This window comes from Nilaparvata lugens, chromosome 8 (genome assembly GCF_014356525.2).
Source record: "Nilaparvata lugens isolate BPH chromosome 8, ASM1435652v1, whole genome shotgun sequence".
NCBI lineage: Eukaryota > Metazoa > Arthropoda > Insecta > Hemiptera > Delphacidae > Nilaparvata > Nilaparvata lugens.
The window spans coordinates 30295736-30316534 of NC_052511.1; the positions used below are offsets into that span (position 1 = coordinate 30295736).

Genomic DNA, 20799 nt, shown 5'->3' on the forward strand with positions numbered 1-20799 from the left:
TGGAGGGGGCGAATTTAGGAAGGGGTGTCATGGGGGTGTTATAGTGGGGTGTAATAATGACAAGGAAAGTGCGACTGGGATGCACACTATACAGAGTGTAACGGAAGAAGCTTGCTCTGGCAGGCAGTGAGGAGACCGTTCAAGGGGCTAAATTGCTCCGTTGGCTTGCTTCGCGTCTATGTGTCTAGAACAAGAAATCGTGCCAAAACTATTAGCTGTGCCGTAAATCGGGCCAAAGTACACATAGAAGGGGCTCTTTTTCCCTTACCTCTCTCACACTCTCTCTCTTCTACCCATCACTATCCTCTCTTCTTCAATCGTTTATCTTTCTCTATTGCCTCCCACCGTGCGGGAATCTCTTGCAGAAGTCCATCGAACTTCGGACGTGGAGCAGACAGAAAGAGGAGCATCTCGAACGAAAGGCAGCGCAGTGCTGGTGCAATTCTGATAATTCTCGCACAGCTAGTTGCACAACATTGCACGCCTCAAACTTCCTTTCATAGAAATGTGAGCTTGAAAGCTGTTGAATCACATGTGAGTTAGTCAACCGTTGTTGTGAGTGCTATAATAATGAGATTGACGATTCCACCAATTTGAATAGAAGTAACTGGAATTGAGTCTGAACGAGTTCCGAGCAAAGATATATGTACGAATAATATAATACTCGTTCAACTCCAAGCTATGAAAATAGTAAAAACTGAAAAAAACTGTCATTGTCATTTGGTCTCGTGACCACACAGGTCACATTTAGAAAGTCAGCTTGAAAATGTGAGCTGTGTGGTCACGAAACCATGGTCCTGTACCAAATAGAACTGTGTAGAATTTGACAACATATGTGTGTTTCTATTCCCATGGTTTATATTGGTGAGGAATTCCTGTCGGAAGCTAGTATAAGATACCAAACATCATCATCATCATTCATTGTATTGATCTCTGTGTTTTTACAAGTAAATCTCAAGCAAACTTTATTGGACGCAACTCACCTTTCATTGAACCGGACCATACAAAGGTAAGCACAAATAACCTTGATTACAGTTGCCACATCTACCAAATCCCATCTCTTTGTGTCACACTCCAGTAAAAAGTACTTCATTATGTGCTGTGACAATCACATCAGAGCACAAGTAGTGAGTCTCCTCTTCAATTATTGTGAATCGGTCTCCGATTTCCAGTCAATGCAATGTGATGTGTCAGCAATGTTCCACCATAAATCAACAAGTAACAAGTGACGACAAGATGTGATTATCCAGATGACTGAAAGTTGTTTGAGCATCGTTAGTGCTCAATGTTCATTAGATCATTGTTTACTCCAATGAATGTCCAGATTCCAGATTTAAAAAGAAAACAATGACTGGGATGATGAACTGACTGGAATTATTCTGGTGTTTTATTCGGTTCTAATTGACCGTCTGCAAATAAAAATTACTTTTCTTTAAATATATTAAATAGCTATCAAAATATATATCCATCGTGATAAATTCTAATATTTTTTGACTTTATTTAATGAGGTAACCACACAGGCAGGTCAATCTCACTGATTCTCCCTCATTATGAGATTAATATAAACCTATAATGAGGATAGATATCAGCTTTTTTCATGAGAGTTAATAGAATAGAATGGAATGACTTTTTTATTCATGTTGACGTGGCGAAGTTTGGACAATATTGTCCACTCCACCACTTAATCACGTCGTTAGCAAACAATACAATACAAAATATGTAGAGATAACAAAATAATTGGAGCAAGAAATGACAATAAAATGTAATAAATATGAGAGATCAATATTGAATAATAAAAGTATTTTAGAAAATAAGAAGTGTTTTTCAATAAACTCAATCACTTCACTGCTGAAAGAAAAAGCAAAAAATAAATTGAAACAAAATAAAAGACAAGCTACTGAAGAGAATTGATACAGTAAGAATTGGAATCAAAGATGAAATTTGTCTATTTTATGAATAGTGGATATGGGTTTAAAAAAAAAGAACCTGTGTAGGCCTAACAGTATTATAAAGAAAAGTGATAGATGGAAAAGATAAAGAAAAGATCAGATAGCTAATAAGAAGATTTTAAATAGGAAAAATTTCGAAAAGAAAAAGGATAAGATGTAGTTATCTAATCAATACATATTTTTGAGAAATGTAATAGATACAGAATTGCAATGGAATACGTTTTGCAGAATAAAATGTTTTATAGACAAGGAAAAAACTGCGAAAATAATAGAAATTTAAAAGACAAGCACACACCAGACATTGAACATTCACACTAGTGAGCATCCTATGAGGATACTGATAACTTTAATGATAGCAAGATCAAGCCCCGTCTACCGACTCAAACAAGCCCACCGCCACCCAACAGCCAATCAACAACTGCACGCGCGAACCGAGCCCCGCCACCCAACAACTTAATATTGTCTGGCAATGCATTCCACAATCTAACTGCCTTCACCAAAAATGATCTATTGTAAATCACTAATGTAAACACAAAGTTAATGTGTGTGAGTGAGAGTGAATTTTGAACATTCTGAATCTGATAGAGTGGATAATCACCTCTTCTTGAAGATCCGAAAACTTCAACTTCATGACTACTATTGATTGTGTATTTGACATGGTGATATCAACAAATCGACCAAGAGAAATCACAGTAAATTTCTAACTATTTCGCAGATGAATATCTGCATGACTTCCTTTTCAGTATCGAGTTCTTAAAGCGTCAGCTCAGTTAGAAGTCTAGTACTAGTTTCGAATTATGAAAAAAGCTTTTTATCTGGCTACTTTTGATGGTTGGTTTTCGAACTGATTTAGTAAATTGATTAGTCAAGAGGAGGTCATAGAAAAATTATAATATTGGAGAGTTCATTCTTATTCTGTGAACCAAAAGAAATCCTAATTCTTATTAGGAATGAGTTGCCCATTAGAAGAGTTGGTGTCCAGAGAACAATCTCTTTTGAAGCTTCAAGACTGACTGAGAGTTTTTTCCTATTCACTCTCTACTAGTTCAACGAGAAAGATCTGAAAGAAAAGAGAGTAGAAAAGTTTTTGTGGTGTACCTCAGCCATGATATATCTAGGCCAAGAAAAGTTGTCGAGGTCGATTTTCAGACTGAAACCGAGACATAGAAGATTTGCAGCTTGGAATGGTTTTCTTTAGTTTCTGCAGATGGATTGGGTACAAGTAGAAGAATAAAGAAAAGAAGAAATTCTGTGTTTTTTGAGAGGATAAGAAATCTCGAACTGAGAGGAGAGGACTAGGTACCATAAAATAGAAATGTATTTGTCCCATGAGGACTGTAATCAATTGATAGAAGCACAATACATTACAATAATCATGATAACACAATCAATAATGAAACACTATACTCAACTTGAACGACAGAATAATAATCACACTGATCAGAAACATGATGGAGAGGAACCACATGATTAGAAAAGTTATTTTTCAACAGAAAAAAATGAATACAGTATAAGTATACCACGAAACATTGACAACATGATACAATAATATGTATGTACAAATACGTATTGGAGTCTTCACCTTTCATGTTGGAGATCAGATTTGTTCAATGTCAGTCTGTTTGTGATGAAATCGTTCAGAATTATCTCAGAGAAAACTATTGAGTGTTTCATGGTTCCAAATCTAGTTATCATAATTATTATATTATCATCTACCGAATAATTTCAAACAACTATCGGATCAGTGATAAATTACAACATTTGATCATTCCGGGAGATTAGCGATATACTTGATATATTCACCTGTGAGTCATGATAGTGTGATTGCTTCATTCGAGATTGTTGGTAAACTTCATCTAGAAGTAGTGGAGGTGGAGAATACATATTCTATTCGTTTATTGAATTTGATCATCAACGATATTTTTGTTTACCCCAAATTACTTGAATTTTATTGAGGGCTGACGGTATTCCTATAGTAATATTATTCATCATCAATTCATCTTTTTCCCTGATGAAGTTATCGAGACTGGTGGAAGAGGTGATAACAATATTGAGGGGGTGGTTGATTTGAGAGAGAACACAATGTTAATGCTGAAGGTATGTGCTATTTATAACGGCCTGTGTATATAGGTGGGTAGTAAGGTATGAGAAAAGCGGCATGGTGGTGGGGGAAGCAAGACAGGCGCAAGCGCGAGAGCCAATAGGAGCCGAGCGATGGTCTAGTCCAGTAGTGATAAGGCGCCGCGCGTTGAAAGAGCTGCAACCAGCTTAACCGGACGTGACTCTCCCTCCGTCACGTTTTCACAAATCACTTTACCTTCCCGTGTAAATTTCGCGATAACGCGTGTTTAATGCTTTATCATCATCTGTTCACTCATCTTCCAATCATCCACTTATTGTTTAGACGTGAACGCGATAAAACATCCTCAGTTTTCAAAAATAATTTTCCTGTTCGTCTTTCTCTCCTCCGCAAAGGTGATTGATTGAAAACAAAACAAATTTCACAACACAGCGGCAGCGGATTGTTGAAAACCAAGTGTGCTTGTTAACAACTACTAAAGGAAACTGTTGCACAGAAACATCATTAGCTTTATTGTTGGTCGATCCTAGATAGCCTTAGTAAGCTAGTTTATAGTTCGGATTTTTTATGAAAATAGTTGTGACATTTGTATAATAATGGTCGTAGAGTTTACGGGTTTTGAAGAAAGTTGTGATTTACCAGTCATCTTTCAGCGTACCACATAAGGAAATCGTGTATGTATATCTCTTCACATTTATTAATGCTTCATTTTCATTACACATAAATCAATCTCACAAATCTATTTTGAATGAGTTGCCCATTAGAAGAGTTGGTGTCCAGAGAACAATCTCTTTTGAAGCTTCAAGACTGACTGAGAGTTTTTTCCTATTCACTCTCTACTAGTTCAACGAGAAAGATCTGAAAGAAAAGAGAGTAGAAAAGTTTTTGTGGTGTACCTCAGCCATGATATATCTAGGCCAAGAAAAGTTGTCGAGGTCGATTTTCAGACTGAAACCGAGACATAGAAGATTTGCAGCTTGGAATGGTTTTCTTTAGTTTCTGCAGATGGATTGGGTACAAGTAGAAGAATAAAGAAAAGAAGAAATTCTGTGTTTTTTGAGAGGATAAGAAATCTCGAACTGAGAGGAGAGGACTAGGTACCATAAAATAGAAATGTATTTGTCCCATGAGGACTGTAATCAATTGATAGAAGCACAATACATGACAATAATCATGATAACACAATCAATAATGAAACACTATACTCAACTTGAACGACAGAATAATAATCACACTGATCAGAAACATGATGGAGAGGAACCACATGATTAGAAAAGTTATTTTTCAACAGAAAAAAATGAATACAGTATAAGTATACCACGAAACATTGACAACATGATACAATAATATGTATGTACAAATACGTATTGGAGTCTTCACCTTTCATGTTGGAGATCAGATTTGTTCAATGTCAGTCTGTTTGTGATGAAATCGTTCAGAATTATCTCAGAGAAAACTATTGAGTGTTTCATGGTTCCAAATCTAGTTATCATAATTATTATATTATCATCTACCGAATAATTTCAAACAACTATCGGATCAGTGATAAATTACAACATTTGATCATTCCGGGAGATTAGCGATATACTTGATATATTCACCTGTGAGTCATGATAGTGTGATTGCTTCATTCGAGATTGTTGGTAAACTTCATCTAGAAGTAGTGGAGGTGGAGAATACATATTCTATTCGTTTATTGAATTTGATCATCAACGATATTTTTGTTTACCCCAAATTACTTGAATTTTATTGAGGGCTGACGGTATTCCTATAGTAATATTATTCATCATCAATTCATCTTTTTCCCTGATGAAGTTATCGAGACTGGTGGAAGAGGTGATAACAATATTGAGGGGGTGGTTGATTTGAGAGAGAACACAATGTTAATGCTGAAGGTATGTGCTATTTATAACGGCCTGTGTATATAGGTGGGTAGTAAGGTATGAGAAAAGCGGCATGGTGGTGGGGGAAGCAAGACAGGCGCAAGCGCGAGAGCCAATAGGAGCCGAGCGATGGTCTAGTCCAGTAGTGATAAGGCGCCGCGCGTTGAAAGAGCTGCAACCAGCTTAACCGGACGTGACTCTCCCTCCGTCACGTTTTCACAAATCACTTTACCTTCCCGTGTAAATTTCGCGATAACGCGTGTTTAATGCTTTATCATCATCTGTTCACTCATCTTCCAATCATCCACTTATTGTTTAGACGTGAACGCGATAAAACATCCTCAGTTTTCAAAAATAATTTTCCTGTTCGTCTTTCTCTCCTCCGCAAAGGTGATTGATTGAAAACAAAACAAATTTCACAACACAGCGGCAGCGGATTGTTGAAAACCAAGTGTGCTTGTTAACAACTACTAAAGGAAACTGTTGCACAGAAACATCATTAGCTTTATTGTTGGTCGATCCTAGATAGCCTTAGTAAGCTAGTTTATAGTTCGGATTTTTTATGAAAATAGTTGTGACATTTGTATAATAATGGTCGTAGAGTTTACGGGTTTTGAAGAAAGTTGTGATTTACCAGTCATCTTTCAGCGTACCACATAAGGAAAATCGTGTATGTATATCTCTTCACATTTATTAATGCTTCATTTTCATTACACATAAATCAATCTCACAAATCTATTTTGAATGAGAATATTATAATTCGGAACAATTATTGTAAATTATATGATTTAGATTCCTAGCATCCTATACATTACATGAAATGCTCTGCCTCAGGCGAAAAGATCATGATAATTATCGCACATGCATTAGTAGACAAAAGTGAGGAGGTGAGAGTCAAAACTCACATGTTCCAAAAAAATGCGAAATTGAGATGGCACTGTCATCTTGTTCTTCTTCTTGAGCTAAACATTGCTATGCTATTGGTTTACAACAAAACCAGCTTGTTCTTATTCAAAATTTAATGACAAAAAGTGAGGTTAGTAGCAAAACTCACATGATCCAAAGGAACATGTAAGTTTTGATGCATAACGGCTACTAGCAGGTCATGTGATCACTTTCGACCAATCGTGCGCCAGCTATCTGCTCTTTGTCCGTCTGTCGTCTGCTTTGAGTGGGATACAAAGCTGATAGTTTGTGATTGTTAGCAGTAGTTATTGATAGAATTCTTCTAATTTCTACTCCATTCTACCAATTATTAGTTCAGTAATGGAAGAGTTTGTAGTTCCAATCAAAGATGGTGAAAAACCAACAAAGAAAACTCCTGACAAAAGTACATGGAAACGCACGAAAGAAAAGATTGCCAGGTAGGTCTAACCTCACTTTTCTTATACTGTTTTAATAAAATTTAATGTTTGAGTTATACACTGTCAAAACTGATCAGAAGGAAACAATTTTTTACAAGAAGGTAAAATTTGTTTCTTTCTGTTCCAGACACAAGCCATCACAGATGCCAGAATTCCCCAAATGCAACCACTTTACTGGGGCATTAGTAGTACTTAGTAGTGTAAGTATTACTCTGTATTACTTAGTAATGTTAAAATTTGAATAAGTAATTTATGAAGTCAGCAGCTTGTAAGTCCAGTCTGTCCATTTTCCACTGTGGTCACTTATTTCACAAAATCTGATACAATTTTAGATGTTTTGGAACATGATATTCTCAAACTGTGATAAGTTTGTCTGTGATAGTGTGTTTGTCTTTTCGGTCCCAAAATTTTATAGTTTTTTCAAAGTTTGGAATTTTCCAATTATTTGTAATTAATTTTATTCGATTTAGAAGTATTTTTTCAATTTATAAATGATTCTTGTGAGTATGGATTGTAAATTGAGTGTGTAATTGAAGAATTTTGAAGTGACACACTTAACCTTTGGCTACATTAATTGGACTGTTGTATAAATTAAAATTTGAACCGTTTCGGGCCTGTGGTACTTTTCTGTAACTTGTATAATTCTGAATGATTGGATGAATAAATAAATGAATTAATGGATGAATAAATAAATTCTCTTGAACCTGCTAAATAGATTATCACATTCCTCCTCAAACACGAGAAGAAATAGATCAGAGCTAGACAAATTATCGGAAGTTGTTACTTGTAGAATAATTTTCCATCTTCTATGATTTTTTATTTCATCACGTTTCTTCACTCAGTTATTATTATTAACAGCATGTCATATTTTTATCTCACTCAGAGAAAATAATAATATTCCATATTACTTCATATTTGAAGACTTCAAAACCGAAATTTGATCCTCATTAAGGCTGTTATGTTTATGCTTTCAATTGTATTTCTATTCACTTTGAACCCCATATCTCATCAACTCACTAACTTACTTCTTATAAAAAGAGGAATCAACTATTGGTATAATATTTTTTTATGTGATCAGGAACTTTGCGTCCTTTATCGCAGTTACTCGAGTATTCTGCAAGTCTACTTTCCAGTCACTGCTACTATGAATATTCGATAGTTTATGATTTGAATTTTAGCGATGAAATAAAAACATTCAAATAGTATCCTGAAAAACCTACAGTGCATACAATCCTTTAGTTTGGATAATTTCGCTTTCGCGCTAGTAAATTTCGTCATTTCATGTTCCTTCATCAAAATGATTCTTTCATGATAGTTTTTTTGATGAACTGGGTTGTAGGCCTAATTTAACACTATATCATTTGAAAATTCCTTCCTAGATAAATTTTCTCCTGTTTACGAATCTTATAAATCTTATTGGTGGATCCTTCTCGATATGCGAATGCATATTCAATTGATTTTGAAATAAATAAAATACTAAGTAGATACTTGAAACTTTGTAATTGAATCATTTATTGACCGCAGAGCACTATTGGTCGAACAGAGATGTTTTTTGAAGTAATTTATAACGAAGACATTCTAATGAGATTGATTGAGATGCAATTTTATCAGTTATAAATGATAAATCCATACCCTCTTTATAATCATTGTTGCTCTTATCATCTGCATCAGGATAAGCATAAATAATAAAATTGTCCAGGAATGGATATAACTGCTTCTTTAATGCCTAGACATCAGCCTTGCAGTGACTACACAATTGACATCATTATGGAGAGATTTGCCAGTGAATATTGATTCGCTCTGGATATACGATATATGAAACAGAAGAAATCCACCTACAGAAGAAAAAAAACGTCTTGTGCTGGATGAATATTGCATAATCCTCGAAATCATCTATTTGTGTTCCAAGAGTCATTTCAATGTCTCACCAGCCTAGTAAAAAAATCCTCAAAACTTCTCTATCTGAAATCAAATAGTCTCAGCCTCAGTCCTCAGAGAATTTCTATGAAATTTTCGATGAATTCAATTGGAGCCAAAAAAAAGGAATTCCAATTTTGAAAATTGAAAAATATCGAATATCAAATACATGAGATAACAAACTAGTCTGACAGCAAATCTGTATTATTCCCACACTCAGGAGACAGTCCAATTTGATATTTTCCTGATGAGAAATAATGATTTAACCAACTTGTATTGAAACCAGTAAAACAGTCTTGACACTGTTTTTATTGTAAAAAACAATGATAAATGAAGAAATATTTCATTGGAGTGGATAACTATAGTACATTGAACAAAGCAAAACATTTTTAAGATTGACAACCCCGGTAACGCCATATTATCTAAAAAAATCACTAACATTCCTCTGAAATCTCTTGCGAATGCTTAAACTATTATGGTAGTACAGGAGGGCTCTAGAATGAAACTCGTACCATCATTTGACGGTTTTTTCGAAAAACTGTCCAGATTGTCTTGCAATATAACAATCACTACAATGAAAAGCGGATGAACAAATTTCAACCAAATCACAAGCGAATCAAGTAGAGCTTGAGAGAAATTTCTATGCGATTTGAAACATAGAATCTCCCCAAGTAATACGATCCAACTTCTAGCACAACCAATTCTGAAATCTAGAACACTAATATCGAAGTAAGTCGGGTGGGAAGAGCTCATTACTATTACTATCATCACCCCCTTGAGTGTGCTATCATCACTGTCTGAATCGAGCTGGCCTGACTTTCGGAGCAATCGATAGCTGAGGTCCATCCTAAAAAGCATGCACTCGATCCTGTACTTGTTTACACTCGTGCACTGACTCTGTTTAGGTTAAGCGAGCGTTTTTGTGTGCTCGAGGGCCGAACGGAACCTACAACCCTGACAGCTTCGAGTAAACTCTTCTTGTCTAAATTTAAACTGTTTACAATATATATCCATCCGTCAGTGCTGAGAATGCTGCACGAACTGTACATAGTACAGTGCTGTTCTTCCCGACCCATACCAGCCGTTTGTCTCGCTTTGGAATTCCGGAATTATTTGACGTTTGGACGCCGACGCGGAACTGGAATGCAGGCCTTGTTTGCTCATTTGCTCGCCGCAAAATTTCGCCGGCTTTGTGGCAGCATTTTTCACAATACGTTTTTGTAGATTGCCAGCTGCTACGTGACATACTGCAGCTCGTGATGTGTCCAGTACTTGTCTCGTAATTTACAGTAACTTTACTAGCACGGCCTAAAATTATAGCTTGTGATCAGAAAGAAAATGAATTATTCGTGCAAGTTATTAGTAAATTTAAAATGCTGAGGAACTGGATAACTCATATAATTTCATTGAATTATATGTAATGATGTTAAGGAGCTCATGATTGTTTCTCTCAACAATCAAAACAATGTTGTTTCTCATAACAGTCATAAAAACTATTTCTCCACACTGAAAATGTATAACACTATCCAATAATCATAAAATACATCTTCAAAATTTCATGTCAGGAGATCTTGGTTTGTCCGCTGACTGCTACAAACATCAGTCAATTAATGAAGTTATATTTTCTGCACCCTGCAGCATGTATTACCACTAGTAGTTCTGTGAACAGTAGACCTCACGCAGTATTCTCATCCACAAGTAACTGATAGAAACTATAGACCTTATACAGCAATCTCCACACATCTGTGTAATCACTTGACAGCTGATTTTTGATGAATAGGCTGAATCTATAGTCTGAATTTTACTCTAATATTGGCGTAAAAGAAGGAGGCTCCTTTTCCTTTCATATTATCCTGAAATGCGTAATTTCCAAAAACCTTGTATATACGTCGACGCGCAATTAAAAAAGTTACATACAATTTGACATGAATGTTAAAGAAACATTTAAACATTTGAACATTTGAACATTTAAACATTTAAACATTTGAACATTTAAACATTTGAACATTTGAACATTTAAACATTTAACATTTAACATTTAACATTTAAACATTTGAACATTTGAACATTTAAACATTTAACCATTTAAACATTTAACATTTGAACATTTGAACATTTAAACATTTAAACTTTAAACATTTAACATTTGAACATTTGAACATTTAAACATTAACATTTAAACATTTGAACATTCAAACATTTAAAAATTTAAACATTTAAACATTTAAACATTTAAACATTTAAACATTTAAACATTTAAACATTTAAACATTTAAACATTTAACATTTAAACATTAAACATTTAAACATTTAAACATTTAAAAATTTAAACATTTAAACATTTAAACATTAAACATTTAAACATTCAAACATTTAAACATTTAAACATTTAAACATTTAAACATTTAAACATTTAAACATTTAAACATTTAAACATTTAAACATTTAAACATTAAACATTTAAACATTTAAACATTAAACATTTAAACATTTAAACATTTAAACATTTAAAAATTTAAACATTTAAACATTAAACATTTAAACATTTAACATTTAAACATTTAAACATTTAAACATTAACATTTAAACATTTAAACATTTAAACATTTAAACATTTAACATTTAAACATTTAAACATTTAACATTTAAACATTTAAACATTTAAACATTTAAACATTTAAACATTTAAACATTTAAACATTTAAACATTTAAACATTTAAACATTTAAACATTTAAACATTTAAACATTTAAACATTTAAACATTTAAACATTTAAACATTTAAACATTAAACATTTAAACATTTAAACATTAAACATTTAAACATTTAAACATTTAAACATTTAAACATTTAAACATTTAAACATTTAAACATTTAAACATTTAAACATTTAAACATTTAAACATTTAAACATTTAAACATTTAAACATTTAACATTTAAACATTTAAACATTTAAACATTTAAACATTTGAACATTTAACATTTAAACATTTAACATTTAAACATTTAACATTTAAACATTTAAACATTTAACATTTAAACATTTAAACATTTAAACATTAAACATTTAAACATTTAAACATTTAAACATTAAACATTTAAACATTTAAACATTTAACATTTAAACATTTAAACATTTAAACATTTAAACATTAAACATTTAACATTTAAACATTTAAACATTAAACATTTAAACATTTAAACATTTAAACATTTAAACATTTAAACATTTAAACATTTAAACATTTAAACATTTAACATTTAAACATTTAAACATTAAACATTTAAACATTTAAACATTTAAACATTTAAACATTTAAACATTTAAACATTTAAACATTTAAACATTTAAACATTTAACCATTTAAACATTTAAACATTTAAACATTAACATTTAAACATTTAACATTTAAACATTTAACCATTTAAACATTTAAACATTTAACATTTAAACATTTAAACATTTAAACATTGAACATTTAAACATTTAAACATTAAACTTTAAACATTTAAACATTTAAACATTTAAACATTTAAACATTTAAACATTTAAACATTTAAACATTTAAACATTTAAACATTGAACATTTAAACATTTAAACATTTAAACATTTAAACATTTAAACATTTAAACATTTAAACATTTAAACATTTAAACATTTAAACATTTAAACATTTAAACATTTAAACATTTAAACATTTAACATTTAACATTTTAACATTTCAACATTTAAACATTCCAACATTGAGAGAAATGCCAAACCGTCGACTCGAATCTTAGACCTCACTTCGCTCGTCAATTAAATGTACAGAGTAGAGCTTTCCAAATATTTGTTTGATGAATACGATAATTTTATTAAATTATGAAAAGTTTAATCCAGTACCAAAAATGGAGTATGAACTATGCTGATGTTGGAATAAAAAAGTCTCAAATTAAGTTAGGAAGATTTTTTTTGACCCATTATGAACTACAATTGAGATTTTCACTTGGAAAAACGACGAGAACTGGAAGAAAAATCATATCGATATGTGCAATAGTGCTTGTGCTATGTGCAATAGCGTATAATGCGATGCGAGTACGACCACCTTATACATAAGCAGCAATTTTATTGATTCCTGTTCAATACAAATAAATAGAGCCTACTGATTATAAGCAGAGATGCAGTATGCATTCAGAATCTTCAATTCCGAAAGTGACTTTTCATTATTACACTTTTAGCATTTACTCATATTACATTCCAATTCAAAGCATGTTAAATAAATTCGTTTCCGATGATAATACAGAAGCTATTGGAATTTGTTCACAGAGGAGAGAGAAAATCAGCCGTATGATTTTTCTTCCATCATTCCTGTAACAGTATTGAGTTATGGACTGTATACACATAATATGCAGCTAATGTCTTTTTTACTACGCGTATAAACATTTCAGTTGGCTACGCGTTTTCCATTCATGCACAGTTTGACGTGAAAATCCCTTGATGGTTTGCATTGACAAAACACGCACTCAACTATTTATGACGCACTGTGTGTGGCTGTGCGAAGCAGGTGTGGCCCTCAAGATAACCAAATGGAGAGAGCGAGAGAGATATAGAGAGAATAAAATTGAAACGGAAAAGAGAATGAGAGGTGTGTATGTTCCCAGCTGAACTCTCCATACACATAAACGTAACACGCCATCAGCTTTATAATTTTATAGGCTGAAATGAAAAACTGACACTTTTGGAAAACTTCTATCGTCTGGATTAGTAGAGAGTACGGTACTACCTATATGATAAGGTGTGATTCTCTATTGAAAATTGAGAACATGATACTCTTATGGAATCAATACGAACACTTCTGATGGAATGAAATTCCATATTTATCACCTTGATGATAGAATCATCAGTGATCATACATGATTAGATGAATTTTGATTTTTTTTCTTTCAAGATGTAATTAGACGACTCACTCCAACATCAAACTTTCCAAATCAATGTTAAAGTAGACAAGATATTTACATTACTATAATATTCCCTAATAGAGAGGAAATCCTATTATATTGAGCGAGCAATTTCTGTATATATTTTTATATTTGATTATTCATATTTATTTATGGTTATTTATGTCCAACGGATCTTGAAAACGGATCTAACAATTTTCACGAAATCTGGAACATAGTAAGTTTAGGATATAAGAATTCGATTCACTAGGTCTCATCCCTGGGAAAACTCGCTGAACGACATTACAAGGATAATATTCTTCCTTGGAAAAACAGCTGAGACTTTCGTCGTCTGTGGATGATGAAAAAGTGAGTGAGACGCACTCGGTCTGTGGAAAATCAAAATATCATTCCCGAAATTCATAAGCTGACGTATAGCCAGCTGTAAAAAATAAACACGATGATTTTAAAGAATTTGTGTTCTGTTTATCAATAAATAAAAATTACGAGCGAAGCTCAGTGCCCCGGTATTTTACATTTATATTAAATATCTAATATCCTAATAGAGAGGAAATAAGATGTATATGTACATTTCAAATATAGACTACTCGCGCTTCGCGCTCGGCAGGGGGCTTCGCACCCTGCACCCCCAGTAGGGTAGGTTAGCAGCCTCCGCGCTTCGCGCTCCGGCTGGGAGGCGTGCTTTGCCCGCCCAATCGCCCTTTATGTCTGTATAGGGTTGGATAGCAGCCTCCGCGCTTCGCGCTCCGACTGGGATATGTACATTTCGAATATATTTCCCTACTCTTCCATCGTCTATCATTTCTATCTCAGCATTAATTTCTTGCCACCTTATTCTTATTATATCTAATAATCCACTTCTAATCAATCTATTATTATTATTCTATGTTTTCTCCCTCATGTTATTTGAATCTCCCTTCCAGTTTCTACCAAATTTAATCTTTTTTCATCCCTGTCCTCTGTTCCTCTGATATCTTACATTTCTTTGTCTAGTCTTTTCCTTCCTCTTGGTTTTTCTTCCTTCTCCTAGCACAGTTCTTTTTCTTCCATTAATCAACATAATTCACATCATGATTCATTATCAGATTTATCACCTTATTAATCACTCTATCTCACACTCATCATGTTGTTTTCCTTTTTTATCTTCTTTTCATAGAAACTTCCTCAACGAACTTTGAATAACCTACCTCTTTCTCTCTGCACAAAATTTGTAATCCTTTTCACAGCACATTTCTCCTTTTCTTTTTTCACGCACATCTCGTCTCCTCTCACCCATTTGTCTGGCTCTTACCTCATTCTCCACCAATATTGCATCCCTCTCACCACTGTTCTCCAATTCTCTGCCTCATACTAACTATTCCACTGATTCTCTACACACACTTTCTCTCTCTAACACGAAAATTTGTCAGCAGCTCGATTCGTACTCTCTCGTAGGCTCGCCGCTGAGTTTGGCCCCCTTTCACTGATGGCTCCTTTGCTACTCGGATGATGAAGATGCTTTCCCCTGACGATGATGAAGATGCTTCTCCATGACGATGACGATGCCCATGACGATGGCGATGATGTGTACGCGCGTGCACACGCCTTTCTGATGACGTCACACGATCGATCTCCGCCACGCCACTCTCAGCTCTCAGTTTGAGGTTATGTGTTCATTGAATGCGGTCCTCTGCCGGTTTTAGGTTATGTTAACACTAGACAATCGCCTGTAACCATGTGAGGCGGGTGAACTTGGCCACCGCGGCTCTCCCGGGACAGGCAACCGCTGTAGGGGCAAACCGGTGCGTGTTAAATGATGCCGGATTGCTTCCCTATGGCATCTAACAAGTGCTTGCCGACACACTATGAATTGTTCACACAGATGGGCGCAGTTATTTGATAGTGGCTTTATTCAAGGAATGGTTAATGTCCAATGTGCACGTGAGTAATACAATTTCTTGTAATTGATACAACCAATAGATTTAAATGAATGAGAAATTCCATTGGTTCAGACAAATTTGAATTATTATTCAATTATAGTTAGAAAACAACCTGTTTGGGAACAAAGAAACTCCCTTATTCCATACCTATGACTATGATCAATAAATTGAATCACAGATGTGTTCTTATTCGAAATTGAATATTAATATTTCGAAGTTAATTCCATTTCTTATTTATAGGAAAAAACTTTTGTTCAAGAGCGTGTTGATAAACACAACACATAGAGTGTGTTGAAAAACATTACTTAATAAGAATATATTTCTTGAATCAACTTGAATCGATTCAATATTATGAATTGAGATTCTCATTTCTAATTCAAACGCGAAAAATTTATCATTCTTGATGTCTCGACTTTGATTTTCAGAATAATATGATGATGAATATCATTATTTTATAATAAAATAATGATTTTGTATGGCAACACAGGAACATAGTAGTACGAAGATCTTGACGATGTAATGAGAAATATGGAATCTGAGAACATTCTGAGCCACGTGTAAAATTTGAATGACTTTAAAATTTCGAAATCACACAAAAAAAATATCACATTTCTTCTTAGTTCTGCTTACCATGAAACTTCATAGCCTCTCACATCAAGAAGATAAATGATGAGAATGATCAGTCCAAAATCTGACTCTTCAGTGAGCTTCTATTTCAACTTGTATTCAATCCATGATTATGTGGTTCTCACAAAGTGATAAAATCCTGATGAAATCAAGTGAGATTTACATGAGAGAAAAGTTGATTTTATATAATCATAAATCCAAAAGCTATCAGAGAATTCTTTAAGGATGAGTACTGTAAATTGATTCATAATAAGGGATGATGTTTGAGAAACATTCACAATCCAGGTACGGAAACTACTCTGGGGAATAGTCAAAGGAGAATCGATTCAAAAGTTCTAATTGAAATTGTTCAAATGGACTAATATGAACAAAGTTCCAATTGAACTGAGGGATTGGTAGTTCAGTTCAATTGAACTTGAAAATGACCTGAAGATCTATTCAAGTCATGATTACGCCTTGAATCAAATAAATATTATGTACTAAAATTATCATTTGTAATTCAAGCGCGACGAATTCATCATTCTAAATGTCTCGACTTTGACTCTGAAAACAATATGATTATGAATATTGTATTGTATGCAAGAAGTTTCTGGTTGAGATACAATTCAAGTACCATAATACTATTATTCTGATAAACATGATTGTGAATGGTTTATTCATCCTCTCAAGTAGTAGACGATGTGTCTATTGCTCACAGGGTACCGACCAGGAATAAACGTTTTTGATTTTATAAATAGTTCAGATGCAGCATTGACCTTTGATACGGATAGAAATGTAATTATTGTTGGAGATATGAATTCAAACATATTGGAGGTTGGAAATGTGTCAAGTGAATATCTTAGCGTTATGCATCTAAATGGATTCAAATCTTTAGTAAATAAGCCTACGAGAGAGTTAACCCTGAAGGAAAATCTGGCAGGTGTCCTAGGCCATAAAGCGGCGGCCCCGCTAAGGCACTCGGGTATTGTGGGCTAATAACCCGCATACCTTAAATCAACCTTATTACTGAAACTGAAGAGAATGAAAACCGGACCGGAAATTTAGAAACATTTGGAATGAAACAAAAAACTCGAATTGGATTTTGGAATATACGGACTTTAGGAGAGAGAGGAAAACTAAGGCAGGTGGTTAGGGAGATGATTGCTTACAAATTGGATATTCTTGGCTTGTGTGAGGTTAGATGGCCTGACTTTGGTGAAATGAAAACAAGTGATGACACAACCTTCATCTACTCAGGTAAAACTGGAGAAAATGCAGAACGTAGAAATGGAGTTGGCATACTCATGAGCAAGATAGCTAGGAGGAGCTTAATGAGTTGGAACCCCGTCTCAGATAGAATTTTGACTGCTAGATTCAAAACAAAGATTAGACACGTTACCATTATACAGTGCTATGCCCCAACAGAGACTAGTGAGGATCAAATGAAGGAGGCTTTCTATGAAGAGTTGAATGAAACTATAAGAACTGTCAACCAGAGAGATATAGTAATAGTGATGGGGGATCTAAATGCTAAGTTGGGTGCGGATAATGAAGGATTAGAGCACATAATGGGAAAGCATGGTCTAGGTGAGCGTAACATAAATGGAGAAATGTTTATTGACTTTTGTGCAGACCGTGATCTTGTAATTGGCGGAACTCTATTTCCTCATAAGAAATGCCACAAAGTATCCTGGGTATCTCCAGACCATCTCACTGAAAATCAGATTGACCACTTTGCTGTTAGTAGAAAATTCAGGAGGTGTCTCACTGATGTACGAAATAAGAGAGGGGCAGATGCAAATAGTGATCATCATTTAATGGTAGCTACGTTTGCTATGAAGATAATGGCTGCAGGGAGGAAATTTGTGAGTCCCAGAATGCGATTTGATGAAGCAAAGCTGAGGAATGAGCATGTGAAAACCCAGTTCGCTCTTGAAGTCAAAAACCGCTTTGATGTTTTGATGCAGGAGAATGATGAGAGAAGTGTTGACAGTCTATGGATGAATGTTAGAGAAGCTTACCCAGAAACAAGCAAATCTGTTCTAGGTAAGAGAGATCACCAGAAGAAGGACTGGATGTCTGAACAAACATGGGATCTTATACAGCTCAGAAAAGTTAAGAAAGCCAACATCAATACGAGCAAAACTAGGTTGCAGAAAAAACAGGCCCAGGATGAGTACTCAAGAACAGAGAAGGAGGTGAAAAAGTGTGTCAGAAGGGATCACCGAAAGTATGTAGATGATATGACAGCTAGGGCAGAGCAAGCAGCAAGGATAGGTGACAGCAAAGAGTTGTACAGAATCACAAGAGCTTTATCCAAGAGATCCTATCGAAATGATGGCCCAGTAAAGAGTAAGGAAGGGCAATTGCTGACTAGTAAGGATGAGCAACTTGAAAGATGGAGAGAACACTTCATGGAAATCTTCAATAGGCAAAATGAGATAGAAGATCATGAAGAAATAGAGCACAGAGATGGGCCAGTGGTCACAGACATAGAATGGGAAGTGCCAACAAAAGATGAGGTGAAGAAGGCTATAAGTGAGATGAAAAATGGAAAAGCTCCTGGCTCAGACAATATCTCACCAGATGTTTTAAAAGTTGATGTAGAGACGAGTGCTGATATCTTGTATCCCCTAATCACCAAAATTTGGGAAGAAGAAAGAGTTCCTGCAGAATGGAAGACAGGTACTATAATGAAGATACCCAAGAAAGGTTGCTCTACAGATTGTGTAAACTGGAGAGGGGTAACACTGCTCTCAGTGCCTAGTAAAGTGCTAGCAAGAGTAATCCTAAACAGGATAAAGGATTCTGTTGAAAGGAAAATACGGAGAGAACAAGCTGGTTTTAGGAAGCACCGTAGCTGTGTAGATTTAATAAACACACTGAGGATAATTTTAGAGCAAAGTGTTGAATGGCAGAGCACTGTTTACCTGGCTTTCATCGATTTCGAAAGAGCTTTTGACTCAGTTAACAGAAGAGTGATGTGGAGTACACTGATTAATTATGGCATCCCACAGAAGATGGTGAGCATTCTGAGAAATATGTATGAGGATTGTGAGTGCCGTGTCCTCCATGCAGGAAGTTTGAGTGAACCCCTACCTGTCACTTCTGGAGTCCGTCAAGGCTGTGTGTTGTCTCCCACGTTATTCTTGCTGGTTTTGGACAGTGTGATGAGAAGAGCTGGTGGAGGTAGGAGAAGAGGGATACCTTGGGGCCTAAGAGGGCGGCTAGAGGATCTGGACTTTGCTGATGATATATGTCTACTGGCACAGCGCTTTACTGACATGCAAGAAAAGCTGAGAAATATTTCAAATGAGGCAATACAGGCCGGCTTGCAGATAAATGCTAGAAAGACAAAGGAAATGAGAGTGAATGCAAGAACAGACATGCCTTTGAAAATGGGCGACTCCAATATCGAGCTGGTAGAGTCCTTTTTATACTTGGGTAGTATGGTCACTGTAGAAGGAGGAGCTGATCAAGATGTAAAGAGTCGAATCAAGAAAGCAAACGGAGCTTTTATACAATTGAGGCCAATTTGGGCAAATAAAAATATATCCAAAGCCACAAAGATTCGACTCTTTAATAGCAATGTAAAATCAGTCCTCTTATATGGATGTGAAACCTGGAAGGTGACTACAGTGACCTCTAAAATGTTACAAGTATTTGTAAATAGATGTTTGCGTCGCATAATGGGCATCAGATGGCCAGAGGTTATCAGCAACGAAGCACTATGGGAGTCTACCTGTCAGGATCCAATCCAAATGCAGATAAAAAGAAGGAAATGGAGATGGATTGGGCACACGTTGCGCAAGGAAGAAGGTGCCATTGAAAAAGACGCATTGGACTGGAATCCTTAAGGACACCGTGCAAGAGGACGCCCAAAAATCACGTGGAAGCGTACCATCCAGACAGAAATTGGGAAAGCCGGCAAAACGTGGTTGGAGGTGGAGGCGTTAGCACGCGACAGAGTTGGATGGAGGACATTCTTGGAAGCCCTATGCTCCTCAAGGAGCGACAGGAACTAAGTCAAGTAAGTCAAGCCTACGAGAGAGTTGGGTGAGAGTGGTACTTGTATTGACCACATATTTTTTCAAAAATTGTAACACAAATACTGGTGATATGATTGGTACAGTCCTGAAA

General features: G+C 34.8%; 1 protein-coding gene across 3 annotated transcripts in view; it reads left to right on the plus strand.

The window, feature by feature from the left end:
- LOC111047136 (CUGBP Elav-like family member 4) overlaps positions 1-20799 on the plus strand; it is a 461039-nt gene that overhangs the window by 13477 nt on the left and 426763 nt on the right. Inside the window, exon 1 of one of the 3 annotated variants that reach the window (XR_005572035.1) lies at positions 6071-6582. The exons of the other annotated variants lie outside the window; for them this stretch is intronic. The gene's annotated coding sequence lies outside the window, so the exon portion shown is untranslated. Of the gene's footprint in view, positions 1-6070; positions 6583-20799 lie in introns of those variants that run through there. 3 annotated transcript variants of the gene reach the window in all.